The following is a 13,441-nucleotide window of genomic DNA, read 5'->3' as shown; positions in this document are numbered from 1 at the left end:
TTTAGATCATTCCTTTTTTTTTTTACTTTTATTTAACAAATAATTATTGACCACACTTATTATACACCTGACTCTCTTTTAGGTCATTGGAATGAGATGGTATATAAAACAGGCAGTCTTCTGCCTTCACAGACGAACAAAAAACAAAATAACAGTACGTATGCATACATATACATACAAAGGTGTGTGTATAACATATACAACTATGTGTGCATACATATATGGGAATGTGTGTGGGTATGCAAGAATGCACATATAAATTATATATATTTTTTAGTAAAAGTGTTTTATTTCCTCTTGAATTTGCATTACATCTTGCTTCACAAAGTTAGAAAATGCACGTATACAATAAGAAAAAGAAACTGTAGAGTTGGGGTGGGACATGGGGACCAGGTTGCAACTTTAAATTAGGACAGTAAAGCCGAATCTCATTGACAAGGTGGCATTTGAACAAAGACTTGGAAAAGACATAGGAGAGCCATTCCAGGTGCAGGAACAATGAACAATGAATGCAAAGTCAAAAGGGAGGACCGTGCAGTGGTGTCTCAAACATCAGAGTCCAGTGTGATAGAGACAGCACATGGGGGACAGGTAAGAAAAATGAGTTTGGACGAGCACTAGGAGACCAGTCATTTAAGACCTTGAAGACGTTGAGGATTCTGGGTTTCACTCTGTGTAACTGAGTGGGTTTCAGAGAGAGCGCTCATTGGATGGTCATGCTATGCCATGCAGGTGGCCAACACTATCTGTGTTTACGTGTTTTTCAGTCCTCACAAAATCTCTGTGTATAAGACAGCATTACTAATAGCCCTGTTTCATCAGGGAGCACACTTGGTTTTAAACCGACACGTCCTACTGTTACACGGCCTTCCTTATCTCAGATCTATCCATTCAAAATCCTATGGGATGCCTCCCATTAATTACTGAACATGAAGGAATAAACTTAACCCTTAGCTGCGTAAAAGACTCAAAACTATACTCTGCTGGTAATTGTCATGGACACATAAACCTTCAAAGATATTTTAAAACACAGATATTCAGTTAGCCTTCTGCACTACTTAACACTATAGAAGGCAACATAAATTCTCCAGTTTCTGAGACTTAGGAGATAAGGGCTTCCAGAACCTTAGCACCTGACCATAGGATCAAAGACTGTCCTCAGATCAAACACATGGATGGGCAGGTTCTGCACTCATACACCCGACAATGTCAGCTCTCAGGAAGCAGAGAAAACGTGAAGGGAAACATAATCTCCAGATGATTTGCAACTAACCAGGGAAATTTATCTGGATTTGTAGAGGTCAGAGATACCTTGGGAGGAAGAGTTTATTTTGTTCATTTGCCTATTAATTGGAACATTTATTTATCCACTAATCAAACATTAACTGAATGCCTGTTGAGCTCCAGGAATTAAGGATGCAGAAATCATAAACTCAGACCCTACCTTGGCCACAGAGCTATACAGAAAAAGAAACAAAATTATGATACAGTGATGTGAAGGCTTCCCTAGAGGTGCTCTCAGAGAAACACGAGAGGGGATGGGCTGGGAACCAAGCTCAGGCTGCAGACATGGAAGAAATTCCGTATGACATCAGGATTACAGCATAATGGGAATGAAGCAGGTGCCCAGAAGTCATCTGTGGGGTGTGGAGGACAGGGACTGGGTTGCAGAGCTCCCAGGAGCTGGATTGGGAAACTGCACATAATGTAAGATGCAGCCACGGAGGTGATGAGGCTGGACCAGGGGGAGGTGACCTGGAGGAGGGAGACATTTTTGTTTGTTTGTTTGTTTGCTTGTTTTTTAATTGGAGTATATATAGTTGATTTACAGTGTGTTAGTTTCTGGTGTACAGCATAACAATTCAGTTATAGGAATATATGTTCTTTTTCATATTCTTTGTCAATATAGGTTATTACAGGATATTGAATATAGTTCCCTGTGCTATACAGTATAAACTTGTTATTTTTCTATGTTATATACAGTAGTTTGTATCTGCAACTCCCAAATTTCCAATTTATCCCTCCTCACCCTCTTTCTCCACTGGTAATCATAAGTTTGTTTTCTATGTCTATGAATCTGTTTCTGTCTTATAAATAAGTTTATTTGTATCATCTTTTAGATTCCCCATATAAGTGATATCATATAATATTTGTCTTTCTCAGTCTGACTTACTTCACTCAGTATGATAATCTCCAGGTCCATCCATGTTGCTGCAAATGACATTATTTTATTCTTCTTTTATGGCTGAGTCATAGGCCATTGTGTGTGTATACATATAAACAAAATATATATGCCACATTTTCATCCAGTCATCTGTCAATGGACATTTAGGTTATTTCCATGTCTTGGCTGCTGTAACCGGTGCTGCTGTGTACATTGGGGTGCATGTGTCTTTCTGAACTGGAGTTTTCTCTGGCTCTATGCCCAGGAGTTGGATTAAGCCCTGCTTAGAATGTTGGACTTTATCCTGGAGACAGGAGGGAACCACTGAAATCAGGGAAGTCCTATGGACATTTCTGCTTTCGAACAGGGGGCCACACACAGGGGTTTCAAATCTACGAGGATCATGAAATTAAATTAGATGTTCCAGACTAGCACATTTCCTAACGAAATGGAATCCTGTAGAATGGAAAAGAAAACACTGCAATGCAAGTTGTACAAGCAAGTGTTGTCTGAGATCCCAGAGTAAGTTTTTCTCACTGAGGGTCCTGGTCGTGGGAGATGTTTTAGGCAGCTGAAAGCATGGAGAACCATTAGGATATTATTATTATAACCAATAATACAATAGAAGAAAGATGGGCTCTTCAGAATCTGTGAGGCCATGGAAAAGACAGTCCCTTCACTTCTATGACATCACCGAGGTCAGCGAGGCCAGCAGACTTTCTACTTGACAGATTTGTACTCAGAGCCAGGGATGCCCGTGACCTCCAAAACGCAACAGCTCCATCCATATATCCAGTGCTGAGTTTCCTTTTTCTCCGTCTGAGATGATTCTTCTGTTTCTATGTGAAACACCCATTATTCAAAGGACAGTTAAAATGGTGCTTTTTCCATGAAATTTCCCAGAACTCCCCATCTAGAAATAACCTATCACTCATCCTTTCTTACTTTTTATCACAGTCATTTATGTAACATGTACCATAAACCACTTGCCATCTTAGCCCACTGTGTGGTCTTCCCAATAACCGATATGACTTGGAAATAGCTTGTTTTGTTGTTTGTCATCCCATTTCGTCCTCATCCTGCCTCTTCTAGAATGTTAGACCCTTGACGGCAGGGCTGGGACCACCTGTACACTACCTGTAGGATGGGAAGAGGGCCGGGCAGTGGTGAAATGCTGGATAAAAAGTTCCTGAATGAAGTAATCAGTGAACAAATCTTACTAGCCCAAAACGATTTGAGGCAAACTCGGGATGTGACCTGCACCCTGATTCCACAGGGGACCTGTGTCAGCGTTTACTCCAGTATCTTCATTCTGGTTCCCATTTTCCCCACTGCACTGAATTGTTTCTTTAAAAGGAAGAGCCAAAAAGAATGAAATTCAATGGTAAGTAGATTCCATTTTGAAGCTTTATTGATTAAAAACGGATTTGGGGGCAGAGAATATAGCTCAAGTGGCAGAGCGCATGCTTAGCATGCACAAGGTCCTGGGTTCAATCCCCAGTACCTTCTCTAAAAACAAACAAACAAACAAAACCTAATTTCTTCTTCCCTGCAAAAAAAAAATAAATAAAATAAAATAAAAAAAATGAATTGTGGTCCTATTTTTACTTTCTGCTAAATTGTTACATACACAATATATATTTCACCTGCATTATATTTACAAAGCATCAGTGTCTTTTATTCTGTGACTTTAGAAAGTTTTTCAGATGTGAACTCAACCTACCATTGTCTCTGTGGGTGAGGGAGGTAGGGCAGATAGGTTTTGGGGCTTCCCAAGAGGGCGGGGCTATTGATGATTCCCTGAGTCCTGTCCTAGCGGTCTTTGGGAAGGTCTCCAAACCCTTCCGCACTTTTTTTTTCTTGTTTATTTTTATGGAGCAAGCCAACAGAAGAAGTTGTTGAGCAGAGAACACTTAATTATAGGCTGTGGCTTTTTTTTTTGAATTAAAATAATTAGTAATACATTACCATTTTACTAAGCATCTCACAATGCTGTTTTTTTTTAAGGCTTGACAACACTTCTTAATTTAAAAGTCAAACAAACCCAGCATTTATCCAGTCATAAAACAATTCTTTTGCTTAACCCTCTGTACGCTTTCTGTTGAGAGTATTTGGAAAACTGGCTTTAGGAGAAGTGATATCTTTTACCCAGTTCAACAAGGCATTAGCAAAACAGAGATCCATGAGAAGTCAAATACTTGCTAAAACCACAGATCTTAGCATTAGGTACAGGTACCAAGGTTGTGGTACCCACGCTAATGGCTGATGGTAGAGTTTAAATGATTGTGTAAGCTGACCATGTTCAATGATCCAGGTCTCATTCTGGGTTGGCTGGTTGTGTATGATGTCACAATGTGGTTCAGAAAGGGTAAATAAAATGACTGAAACCCGGTTATGTGGATTCTAGTTACTGTTCTACTATAAATTAGTTGTACAACAATTAGAGGATTTTAAACAACCTGAAACCAAAACAGGATAAGTGTAATTTAAACCAGAGGAGACTGGGCAGGAAAAATAATTTTCCCTCTATCTTTGTCGGTTCTTAGTTGAGACCCCCCTGTAATAAAAGACAGATTAACAGAAGAATAAACAAGCTTAGTAACATGTTATATCTCCTAGATACATAGGAGAGACCCACAAAAACTGAGTAACTCCTGGAAAGCACCCAAGCCATCATCTTAACACCTCCAGCTAAAGACACAAGACGTTGGGAAGTTGTTTGTCATTATAGGGTCATCAGGAAAAGTACAGAGAACAAGGGTCTGACTGTTCTGCAGATTTAAGTCCTTGCCTTCTCCACTGGTAAGCGTTTCCAGAGGTTTAGAGTCATCTTTCTCTTCCTGGTACAGAAAGTGAGACACCCTTACAAATGGAGATTTCTTTTAAAAATGTCAGTGTTGCTTATGAAAGGTAACCTCTACTCAGTTTGCAGAACTTTCCCTGTGTTTACTGTTTCTTAAAAAAAATAGCCTGAAAAATCCTATGCCAAAGAGACATATTTTAGTATGACAAATTCTGCTCCCCTTTCAAGGAAGTTCAGACAAAGTTGAGATTGAAGCCCATTTTTACTTCTTGTCATTTTTGTAACATTTGCAAGATCCTGGTGTCTCAGAGCCTTAATTTCTTCATCCATGGTTATGACAACATTTGCTGTCAATTTTGGCAAAAATAGGAAGGAAAATAAGGTAGCTGGTGAAGAGAACACAGAAGCAAGGTAAAAAAAATGTGATTGGGTGAAATTTTAAAAATTAAGCATAATTTCAATTTGATGCAAATGATCCAATAGAGAAAGGATGGTTGATGGCATGAAAGGAAACAGGGAAAATTGCAGAAGCAAAATACTTTAGAGGCAAGAATAAACATGGTTCAGGTCATAAGTGGTGGCATCTACTCAGACAGTGGTCTCAGGTTTTCACTCACTGAGAATGGTTGGGTGTAAGAGTACAGAAGGGGTTAATCGATCTGGTGTCACGAGAGTGAAAATATTCTCTGTTCATCTATTTTCTCAGGAAAATGAGAAGCAAGACCACCAGCTGAAAACGAAAAGAAGGAAGGCATTTGGTGCTTTGAGGAGTGAAGAAAAGGTGAGAGATAGTTGTTCTGAAGAGTGAGAGAGGGCGTTGGTTAGGCAAGTCTAACGGGTTTCCTAAGCAGAGCTCAGACCATACTCTGAAAGTAAGTCCAACTGTCAGATGCTGTGATTTCTCCAGTCTCAACCATCTGCATGGGTGTAGGGGAGATTAGCAAAAGTTGGATTTAAACCAGGGTTGGGATTTTGCAAATGATTGTGGAGAGGATGATGGGCGAGGAAGAAAAAGGCGTATTCAAGGAGTGAGGATAGGAACAGTGGGCCAAAGACTCTGGACTGGAGTAATGAGAATCTGCAGAAATTCTCCGGGACTCTTTCTTCGTGTTCTTTTGTCTCCATAAACACTCTGGTTGTTTCCAGTGTTTGTCTCTAGGACACAAAGACGCCTCCTCAATTTTGATTCTCTGGGACAGATGTCGCCCATCTCTGACTCTGTGTGTTTCTGCCCTACGTGATTTAGCTCTGATTCCTGGTCAGTCTGGTCCTGCCCACGAGGCAGACACTTCCTCTGGCCTCTCCAGGCTGGGTGATGGAGACCTGAATTACCCATTGTGCATTCTCTTGACAAGTATTTGACCTCTTACTCCCCAACAAACATAGCTTTAGATATGGAAAATAAGGAAAATACTTCATAAAGTGTATATTCAGTGGATGAGAAAGACAACTTATACATGCATGAATACCATTTTAGAAAATATATCTATGTGGGGAGAGACCGAAGGCAGGCTATTTCTTTTTCTTTTCTTTTTTAACATTTTTTATTGATTTATAATCATTTTACAATGTTGTGTCAAATTCCAATGTTCAGCACAATTTTTCAGTTATACATGAACATATCTATATTCATTGTCACATTTTTTCCTCTGTGAGCTACCACAAGATCTTGTGTATATTTCCCTGTGCTATACAGTATAATCTTGTTTATCTATTCTACAATTTTGAAATCCCATCTATCCCTTCCCACCCTCCACCCCCTTGGCAACCACAAGTTTATATTCTATGTCTATGACTCTATTTCTGTTTTGCATTTATGCTTTGTTTTTTTGTTTTTGTTTTTTAGATTCCACATATGAGCAATCTCATATGGTATTTTTCTTTCTCTTTCTGGCTTACTTCACTTAGAATGACATTCTCCAGGAGCATCCATGTTGCTGCAAATGGCATTATGTTGTCAGTTTTTATGGCTGAGTAGTATTCCATTGTATAAATATACCACATCTTCTTTATCCAGTCATCTGTTGATGGACATTTAGGCTGTTTCCATGTCTTGGCTATTGTAAATAGTGCTGCTATGAACATTGGGGTGCAGGTGTCATCCTGAAGTAGAGTTCCTTCTGGATATATGCCCAGGAGTGGGATTCCTGGGTCACATGGTAAGTCTATTCCTAGTTTTTTGAGGAATCTCCACATTGTTTTCCACAGTGGCTGCACCAAACTGCATTCCCACCAGCAGTGTAGGAGGGCTCCCTCTCCACAGTCTCTCCAGCATTTGTCATTTGTGGATTTTTGAATGATGGTCATTCAAAGGCAGGTTATTTCTGATAGGTAGTCAGGGACAAACTCCGAAGGGGTGACATCAGAGCAGAGGCATGCATGACAGCACCCTTGGGGAAGAATATTCTAAACAGAGGTAAGAACAGATGAGAGGCCCTTAGGATGAACTTGGCCTGCCTGAGGGACAATGGGAAGATGAGTGAAGGGGCTGTTTACTGAGCCAGGGGCAGGGGTGAGGCTAGAGACCGGGTCTTATTAAGTGCCATGGTTTTAAATGCAGGTAGAACAGTGAGTAAGACCACATAAACTGATATCTTCAAAGCACCACGACAGCTTCAGGGTATGGAAGAGACAGTAGGAAGCCAAGCATGAGCTCTGAAAACCAATCTGGAGGGTTTCTCAGTAGCTGAGATGAGAGACGATAGACGAGAATGATGATGAAGGAGGTGCTGGAAAGCAAACGGATTAAAGGTGTATTTGAGGGCAGAGTCAACAAGATGTGCTGATGAATGAAAAAGTGGGATGTGGGAAAAAAAAAAGAGAAATCAAGATTGCTTTCTAGGCTTTTGACTGGATCATTGGATGTATATTGGTATTTATTGAGAGAAGGAAGACTAGAGAAGAATCACATTCAGAGAGGTGAGAAACAAAGAGTTCTGTTTTTAGAGATTTGAATTTACAGCGTATCTCAGATGTGTGGAGGAGACATTGTGTAGGCAGATCGAAATAGGAACCTGGTGCCCAGGAGAGAGTGGAAGCCGGAATTTGGTGTTTAAAACCACAAATTAGGATGAGCTAAATTGGTAAGGAAGTGGAGGGTGAAATTCCCATGCTGACATGGAGAGAGAACAAAGAGATCTGAAAAATCTTCAATGCTGCAAAACACAAAGCATCTTACTGCAGCACAAAGCTTCTTCCTTTGCAGAGGGATGGACGCAGAATCCATATGAGGGTGTCCAAGGCCAGTGAAAGCTTTATCAATATTGAACTGTGACTGTCTTTTGCTCCTCTTCTGATCACATTGGGACATTGGGTCAACTTACTAAATTTTAGTGACATGTGAGTCTTTGTGTGTGTGTGTGTGTGTGTGTGTGTGTGTGTTTATGTGGGCATGTAAACAATTGGATATGGAAGACAGGCTGTGATTAATAAATATATTTGGTGGGGAGGGTATAGCTTAGTGGTAAAGAGCATGCCTAGCATACACAAGGACCTGGATTCAATCCCCAGTACCTCTGTTTAAAAAAAATAAACAAATAAATAAAACATATAAATAAACCTAAAATGACCTCTCCTCATCAAAAAAAAAAAAAAAGGAAATATAATTAGAATGGATAATCTTTTGTTTTCACTAAAAAGTCTTTGCCCTGAAATTCTATGCTGAGAAAACTTGAAGCTGCAAATCTTTTAAAGAGATAGATCTTGAGGCTGTGGTGTCTTGGCATCAAGTCAGAATCTAAGAACACTTTATATTTGATATGACAGAGGATTGTCTTAATGGGAAATTTTTTAAAAAATTTGAAATATGGAACCAACGTTTAAGAACATGATCAAGACTGAAATACGAATTTGAGTGTCTTCCATATATAATTGAGCTTTAGAACTATGAGAATGGACACATTCCAAGAAAGGAACATGTCCAGAGAAGGGAACAAAGTTGGGTTCTCCTATAAAGTAAATACATTCTTGTTCATCTGTTAAAAGGCTAGAACACAGAGAAACATTTTTCCCGCAGGGTTAATGTCATGTGGTTCATCTCCATAAATCTTTAACCAGTTAATGAAAAAATGGAATAAATGAAGATGTAGTTGAGAGGAAGAGAAACAGACCTGAGCAGGAATCTAAGAAGAAATAGCCAGAGAGATTGGCAGGGGAGGGTTTCCAAGTTAGAGCAGCATCAAGGAAGCCAAAAAAATAGAGAATTGTAAGAATTTAGAAGTTGTTTACAATGTCGAATGAGGGAGAGGAATTCAGTTATTGAGGAACCAGTATCCGTGGGTCATTGTTGACTTGATGGGAACAATTTTAATAGCATGCTTTAGAGTGCTCGGGAGTACAGAGCAGCAATAAATCTAGGAATCAGGCTGAGGGTGAGTCTCTGAAGGCTTCCTGGAAGAAGCGACACTAGGCTTGAATCCTAAAGAATGAGTAAGAATTTCCCTGGAAAAGTAGGAGAGGGCTCAAAATATTGGCTACTATTTTTGACACAATTTTGGGTCTTGTTCCTCCTCAGTTAATCCTTGGCAGCTCTATAGTATGTGACCCTTATAAATATGACCTGACCTCAGTCAAGTGCTCATAATGACTAGACAAATTTTTTGAGCACTTAAGTGTGCCAGACTGTGTAAAGCACTATGGTATCCAAGGTGCTGGAAATACAGTCCTGTCCTCAAGATCTGGATGATGTATTTGCACAGAGAAAAGAAATGAGTTGACTTACAGAGCACAGACTATGTGTCTGTCCTAGACTCTGCTTTAAGGATCCAGAGATAAAACCCACAACATATTTGGGGATTTCACGGTCCAGTGGTGTTGAGACATGCAGGTTACAGCTTCTTAGGATAAATGACAGACAGGGTGCTGTGGGAACAGTGGGGAGGTACCTGACCTAGATCAGGCAAGAAGTCGTGGACAGCGTGGAGGACAAGTAAGCTGTGAGCTCAGGCTTACAGGAGACACCGTCTAAAACTTACCGAAGTAAAACAGGATGTCCTATGAGGGCTAATGCACAGATCCAAGAGAGGAGGCTGCGTTTGAATATTTAGAACAAATATCTGAAAAGTAAGATATTAAAGTGAGAGTAATGAGAAAAAAGCCCAGAGAGGGTGAATTTTGACTAGAAAAGGGTGGAATTGTATTATTCAGAAAACGGTGGCTTTCTAACCTTTCAATAATTCCGTATTTCTTAGTGAGTCTTCACATAATGCTGTCTTCATGACTGGGGCAAATGGTGACATTCAAATAAACTGTGTAGGTTAGTTAATTGTACTGCATCAATGTGAATTTGCTGTTTTGATGATGTTTCTCTGGTTATATATGATGTTAACAGTAGGGGCATCTGGGTGAAGACTTTCTGTATCATGTTTGGCAACCTTTCTATAAGTCTAAATTCCAAACTAAAAAACAAAAACAAAAACAAAACAAAAAACCCTTGAACAACGTCATCTTTATTAGCCTCTTCTACAAACCGCTCGTACGTTGGGGTTCTGCTTCAGCTCGTCTCCATCCCAAAAGTCATTCGTCATTTTGAAGCCTTCGCTGATTTTATTTATGATTTGTTCCAATAAACACAATATTCCTACATGGAATTTAATGTGGACTTGTCAGTGCTTACGATGCAGCGTGTGGCCTCTAATCTTCTCGGCACCCGTAGGACTTAATGGGCACCCATTTAACCCGAATTTATTGAGCACTTATTACACAGCTGGAACTGTGCTAGCTGTTTTACGGCAGTGTTTCTTGATCTTTTATATTCGTATTTTCTTCTATCGCACATGAACATCATCCTTTCCTTCAATAGCCATTGAAATCTCAAAATTGCTTTAAATCTAAAACAAGAGTATTTATGGAATGAACTTATTTATAGAGCAAATTCATTTTGATCTAGGGAGACACGAGGACCTCTCTTGGCTCACATAATGACCATAGAAAGACAAGAATGAATCTGCTGGCTTGTAGGAAAAGTTCTGCCCTAACATTATGTACTCATTTAACACATAGTTATCAAATGCCAAGTGTGGGCTGAGCACAGACCATATTTGGGACGTATCGATCAACACGACAGATTAAAACCCTGAAGTGAAGATGACGTACTAGGTGGTTCAGATGGATCATAGTCACAAACAGTGGATAACTAAATGTAGAATATATTATAAGGTGAGAAAGACCATGGGGAAAACAGAAAAGGTTAAGGGAGAGAGGAGGGCTGGATGGGGTCGGGTTGCCATTTTCAAGAGGCAGGTCAGCATTGGTTTTATTGAGAAGGTAACGCTTGAGCAAAGACTTGGAAGGGTGCAAGGAGACGGCTACCGGCGCCTCAAGGGATGAGTACCCCAAGCACAGCAGAGATGCGGCATGAGAGCCCTAAGGTCGGAGTGGACCAGGTGAGAAGAGGAACAGCAAGATGTCTAGTCAGCCTGGAGCAGGTGGGTGAGGACCAGGCAGAGGAGTAGGAGGGATGGTCAGAGAGGTTGCTGGGGGTGGGGAGAGATTCTGAGAGAGAGACACAGAGACAGAGAGAGAAAAGGATCTTTAGTGAATTACCAAAGAAAGATCACTTTTCTGTTCAAATCTGGGATTTTACTTAGAGTCACCATCAGTGTATATAACGGTCTCAAAAACCCATGTGGAAGCGTGCAGGACAATGGAGTCAAGTCTTTGAAAAAGCTCCCTTGAGTTCTGCTGAAGATTGAGCAGTGGTTAATTCAGCTCAGAGGTGGAATGCGACTGTCTTTGTTCAAGTCCTGGCTCCACCACTTCTAAGCTGAGTTCTTTACGGCATGTTCCCTAACCTTTCTGTGTCGCATTTCCTCACATGAAGAAAAGTAACACTGGTCCCCCCATCACTGTGATGCTGGGAATTAAGTGAGATGATACGTGGAAGACACTTAGAGGTTTTAAGGATGGAGATTGTTGATGGTGGTACCCATGTCTGACACATACTAAGTTCTCACTAGATATTCCATTATTATACCCAAGAAGGGGGTTTCATTCATGTGTTTGGCAGCATTTTTTTTCCTCCAGTGTCAGGAAAATATCTTATGCAGACAGAGTGGATGAGATTTGATACTTTCCTTCAAATCATTTTAAGGAGTTGTGTCCTTGACGGTCGCATCAGTCAGAGAAGATGGAGAGATATTTTAGTACCAATTCTCAATGTCCATGGATATATTTTGGCTATAAATGGTTGAAGTATATCATAATGAACAACGGTATTGCTATCTGTCCCCAAGGTTTTTATATTCAATGTACTCAAAGCTTCAAAAGTATGTTTTTATTTGCCAAACATGTAACTTGGGGAAGTTTAGAGAAGGTGATTGTTTTAACAGTTTGCCCCAATAGCTTAGTTCCCACTGGTCACTAATGACTCTATAATGCAGGAATTTGGGGGCTGGTTTTCAAATCTGTGCAGAGAAGGCAAACATTCTTATCTCTACCCTAATTGTCTTCTTTGTCACTGACTGACAGCTGTCACAGCAAGGCTGAAAGCCTCTTGTGACTGAGCTGGCGGGGTTGGTTGTCACAGTAGGGGAGAGAATAATGAGGGGGACTTTAGAAAACTAAAATATCCCTGTGAATGTGCGTTTAAAGTGTTTTTTCTTTTCTTTCGCTTTCTTTTCTTTTTTCTTTTTGGAAATTCTGGCCACCCTGCGAACGCACGACTGACTCACAGACAGAACACGAGCTCTTTATTAATTTCAAACTCAACTCAGTCACTCCAGGACATTTGACATAAGGTTAAAGAAAAAAAAAATCAGCTTTTGAAGAAGTAGCATCCTAGGCTACAGAAAGCATCACTTCCTCTTCTGCGCACGGTTGGACTTAATTCCTGCTCGCAGTGGAAGCTCTAAGACTAAAAGCAAAAGTGAGCGACAACCATATGTTGGAAGACACTGTTGATCTCTTTGGCTGTGTTACAAAGTTGGTGCTTCCTAATATTTCCTTTAAAATGTGTGATCCAAGCAGTATTTTCCAAAGCTGTTAGTTTGTACATTTTATCAGTTCTCTAAAGTTGTGATTTAAATTAAAAAAAAATTATCTCCTGTGCCGTAAAACTTTTCGTAGTCTGTGGATGCCTGACACTATTTAGTGCAGTATTGGCTAGCTTCATGTGTAGGAAAAATGCTTTGTAAAGAAACAAACTAACCAACCAACTAAAAAATTTCGGTTATACAAGATGATTAAATTCTAGAGGTGTGCTGCATAATATCGTGCCTATAGCGAACAATATTGTACTGTGCACTCAAAAATGTGTTAAGATCATGTTAAGTGTTCTCACTGCAATTAAAAATAATAAAAAATAGATACAAATTAAAAACCAATGGAAACTCTCAGGTAATTAAATCAATAGTGACATAAATTGATTGGACTATAAATATTAAAAAAGTTAGTTAATTTAGAGAGGGTATTATGTTCTTTTGAAGTACCATTTAGAAAAGATTAAAACACTATTAAAATTTGTTCTAAAATCTTTT

General features: G+C 39.8%; 1 long non-coding RNA gene across 2 annotated transcripts; it reads left to right on the top strand.

The window, feature by feature from the left end:
- The first annotated feature begins 1,632 nt into the window (after positions 1-1,632).
- Positions 1,633-13,015, top strand: LOC140696564 (uncharacterized). Of its 2 annotated transcripts, none has more exons than XR_012073035.1 (4): positions 1,633-1,707; positions 3,441-3,548; positions 5,674-5,748; positions 12,640-13,015. It is a non-coding gene; the product is annotated as an uncharacterized lncRNA (long non-coding RNA). The 2 variants fall into 2 exon arrangements; XR_012073036.1 differs by having other exon boundaries at positions 1,656-1,707; positions 3,388-3,548.
- The last annotated feature ends 426 nt before the right edge of the window (positions 13,016-13,441 follow it).

The sequence above is a fragment of the Vicugna pacos genome, chromosome 5, assembly GCF_048564905.1.
Source record: "Vicugna pacos chromosome 5, VicPac4, whole genome shotgun sequence".
Lineage (NCBI taxonomy): Eukaryota > Metazoa > Chordata > Mammalia > Artiodactyla > Camelidae > Vicugna > Vicugna pacos.
The sequence above is the reverse complement of the archived record's forward strand: the minus strand, read 5'-3'. Positions and strand labels throughout refer to the sequence as shown.